Consider the following 4,273-nt stretch of genomic DNA (forward strand, 5'->3'; position numbering starts at 1 on the left):
TGTTTCTCCTATACAATAATGGTTTGTTACTGTTTTCATTTTAATAGAAACAGTAACAGAAGCTCAACTCTGTAGTATGCATAACCTTATCTGGAGGAAGTATCTCAGACCTTGGAACAGATGTTCCTACCTGTCTTTTGCAACTATTTGCTACTTGCAAATCCAGACTTTTCATTTTTACAGAGGTAAATTAATCAAGAGAACCTGTAACTGCAGGAAAATTTTATGCCAAACTGCCCAATTCTTCAAAATCTTCCCAGTGCTCTGGGAGAGGTTATTCCTTTTTTTTTTTTTTCTCCCCCTCCCCTGCACTGTACCACCTACCCTGCTGTGAGTAGTACACTTAAGCACAGATTCAGCAGTATAATCTGTCCAATAGCATGTTTTAAAAGAAAAACACATCTTTGATTAGTATTGCTCTTCAGCTGCGGGAATGGAAGAGCAGGAAATTGAGGGAAAAGCTTCTTACTTGTTAAAATATCACATTTTAATTTGAACCAATTTTACACAAATTAACTTACCTACATGGTAAAGCACGTTTATTGTAATAACGTCTAAGTGCACATCTTTCCCCAGCCTAGTCATCAGTAAGGATGTTAAAGATGTTCCACTTTTAGCATTGGCAAATCTGTCAGATTTGTGAAGTTGCATGAAGCAGCTGATTCAGCTTTGTATATAGAACTTCTCTCTTCAAGACAAAATGATTCACATTATGGCTAATTTCACCTATAATGTGTATAAATCTGTCACCCTCAGTGCTCATTGTCATACAGGGTACAGAAGCTATTCTCAGTATTTTCCTTCAGTGGTGCATTTGCTTAAGCTGTGGCAATATTTCATATGTTTTGACCTTTTAAACAAAATATTTGTCACCACAAAGCCATAGGTTTATCCATTACTGGAAGTGACACAACTGCAGACCAGAAAAAAAAAAAACCTTTAACAGCCCTTTTGGGTTCCAGTAACTGCTGCTGCAGCTTGCTTCAGATTAGTACAGTCCTTGTCAGAAAGCAGCTTCTTAACAAGTGTGCTCAGCACGCCATTTAGCAGCCAGTTTGACTTTCACTGCAAGTAATTCCTAAAACATTCCTTAAAATCACTGTAAAGTCCTCTTGGTTTGCACGAGAGGCAGTGTCGTGGTTCAGATATTGCAGCAACGGGTTTATGTCCAGGTGATAGCCTTTTGCCGATGCTGGGTTTTGTCTGATTGGTTTCCTTTGCTATCACTCAAAGCGTTATGATCCGCAAAAGTTGGGGGAGAAAATGTTTGTAACTAACCCAGAGTGAAGGTAGTGGTTTACTTTGCAGGGAGCATGCTCCGAGTACTCTGACTGGAAAAGTAAACCAGCTAGAAGTCATCCTCCGGCAACTTCAAACGGACCTGAGAAAGGTAAGGAATCACTGGTGGTATTATTACTCCCCAGCTTTAATAGTTATGGTTTTATGCAGACTTCATCAAGGGCTTGGTGAAAGTGCATCAGTTAAAGTAGGTGGTGTAGCTCATGAATGGTAGAGGCCAGTGGGAATCGGAACACTGAGGTGCAGATGGTCCTGCCGGAATGGTTACGTGAAGAACCTGCCTCCTGGCTACCTAGTTTATGGGTCTTCACTCCAGAATAACTGTCCTACACAGTCATACCACAGAAAGAAAGAGGCGCTTTGTCTCCATTTATGGCACCTCGGGTTTAATAAAGGATAAGGGGTATGGACAGGGCACTATTGCGAAGTAGCTAACACTCCAGACCTGTCACTGGACACACAAGGAGGCAACTCACCATCCTATCAATCATGTAACAATGACTCTCTTTGTGTCTCATTTGCTATTTTCTGAGCTGGAGACAGTGCCAGGACTGATAGAAATGAGACTGCTTTTGGTAAGAAAATCATAATAAGGGAAAATTTTGAAATTAGGTATTTTTCTTCCTTAACACACGCGTGAAATCAGTTCCTTGTGACTTGGGCTCTCACGCGTGCTTTGTAATAGCTAAAAGCTTCTTATCCTTTTAGTGCTTGGATTTGTGTTGTTAAATGGAGTAAACTCCTATAATTTTTGTATTAAAGTAGCATCTAGTTTCCTTTTCAGCTTGCAGTGTTTTTTTTCAGAATGAATGTGGTAGTTGGAGCGTGGTTGGAGAATTAACGTAGAGTTAGTAGTTGTCAGAATGGATTAGGGAGCTCAGCAGACTATAGCTGTTTGACTTGCACAGAAATATTAACAACAAAAATAAACGCTGCCACCGCGACTACTCAGTTTACTCAACTTGTGTCTTTGTTAACCAGGAAAAACAGGACAAGGCAGTTCTCCAGGCAGAGGTACAGCATCTGAGGCAAGATAACATGAGGCTTCAGGAGGAGTCTCAAACAGCAGCTGCTCAACTGAGGAAATTTACAGAGTGGTTTTTCAATACGATAGACAAAAAATCCTAATGGCTGGGCCGCTGGAAAAATACTTATTGGAACAATGTAACAGCTGTATTTTTTTGAATTAGCGGGGTAATAATTTCACTGTGTTCACAATCCATTTTAGGTGTTTCTGCTACATTCTCTATCCAGCTTTATTCACTTGAAAAGGAGAGAGAACTGTGGTCACCCATCTTTAAATCCCTGTGAAGAAAGCGGAGAGTAGCAGATATTTGTTTGTGTGCAGATGAATGTAAAAAATCCTTAGTGTCATTTTAGACATTTTTAGAAGATGCTCTGGCTGGGGCTTGCCTGAAGAGGAATATTTGGGGTTTTAGTTCCTGCATTTCAGGTGCGCTGGTGAAGATGTTAAAGCAATTTACATTAGCTTGGGCTTCGGTATTGTAAGATAAAAAGAATAACCAGACATATACTTTAATGTTTAAAAGGTGCTCTATTTTTTTGGATGTACAGTAGGTTTATTTCCACGGTCCACATTGTCATAGCAATAACAATGGAGGTATAGTGAATAGTCACAAAGCTGTGTTTATAAAATGTTAGCACTGATGTGTTTAACACTAGTTTGGATGCAGATACATTAGAGATTATTTATTTGCAGGAACAAACGGTGCCTGAATATAAACAGTGTTCTGATTTTCTAAAAATACACATGCCTTGTAAATGGCTCACTGGGGTTAGCCCTCTCCCAACTTCAGTTACTTTTGTATAGTTGATGTTCAGCTAAACAGTTATACTGCTTCACTGTTGGAATCATGTATGGTGCGAGCCAGCCGATCAATTGTACAATGCCAAATTTGTTTATCTTTGTACAGAAGCTTTGATCAAGTGTCTTGTATTTAACACCTTTATTTAAGCTTATTTAACCTTAAATTGTTGTTTTTATAAAGTTTATTTTATCTGCACTATGGTGAGGTCAGTTGGTTGCAAGTTGTAAGATTTTTAGCTTGCCAAGACTGTACTGAGGAGTTCTAGGAAATTCTAACAATTGGATGCTGCTAGTCCACGACTGATTTGTTTGTATGCTTTAACATTTTTAACTGTTTAATTTGAAATGAACATACATCCTGCTTTTTTAATAAATGTTAAAAACCTAAACGTGAATTATTTTATCCTGTATTGTCTATGACCGCTGTCACCACCAATAGCTCAGGGTTCGGTTCAGCCCGCCCTCTAGGTTCTCAGTCGGGAGATAGTTCGGCCCTCCCCGAGCTCTCACGATCCCTTGTTGCTGCCGAGGGATGGGCAGCGTTACCCAAGTCCATCTCTTTGGTGTGTCCTCGCCTGTAGCTGAGGAGGCAGGTTCGTGGGTTGAGGAGCAAAAGCTGGTTTGACTGTTCACAGGCCTTGATTAGTGCTGTAAGAGAGAAGCTGCTTTGTCAAAAAAATACCTCCCAAAGAAAGTTTTCAAAAGGGGTCTAATTTTCGTGTAGTATCTTACGTTAACTGTGACAGCAGATCACTTGCCGTCTCCGTGTGTCAGCAATCAAGGAGTTGATTGCAGTGTCAGCATACACAAGATGTTTTGTGCATAGCACTGACCTTAAAGTCTACTCCAAAAGAAGTGGTTTTGCAACATGAAATGAAGCTAAATAGCACGTTTGGCATTATCCTTCTGAGAAGGGAAAAAAACCCCAAGATCATCATTGTATCCCAGGTTCCTTTCAGCAGCTGAATGCATTTAGGCAAACCTACAGAAAATTGTTCCGTAGTTAAAAAAATACTCAGCTGAGGCAGGTGAAATTCTCTCTCTGTTGTTAGTGCATATTGGCTAAGGAATATTTTGTGAGTTGAAGAAATGTCTGTCCCTGCTGTAACAATTGTTCTGAATGACTGCTCTTAGGAGAGGTCAAGG

The 4,273-nt window shown here is 39.9% G+C and overlaps 1 long non-coding RNA gene across 1 annotated transcript; it reads left to right on the forward strand.

Moving 5' to 3' along the window:
• The first annotated feature begins 1,307 nt into the window (after positions 1-1,307).
• LOC104511959 lies at positions 1,308-3,522 on the forward strand. Its single transcript, XR_727917.1, has 2 exons — positions 1,308-1,390; positions 2,281-3,522. It is a non-coding gene; the product is annotated as an uncharacterized LOC104511959 (long non-coding RNA).
• The last annotated feature ends 751 nt before the right edge of the window (positions 3,523-4,273 follow it).

The sequence above is a fragment of the Eurypyga helias genome, unplaced genomic scaffold (assembly GCF_000690775.1).
Source record: "Eurypyga helias isolate BGI_N326 unplaced genomic scaffold, ASM69077v1 scaffold9347, whole genome shotgun sequence".
In the NCBI taxonomy this organism is placed as follows: Eukaryota; Metazoa; Chordata; class Aves; order Eurypygiformes; family Eurypygidae; genus Eurypyga; species Eurypyga helias.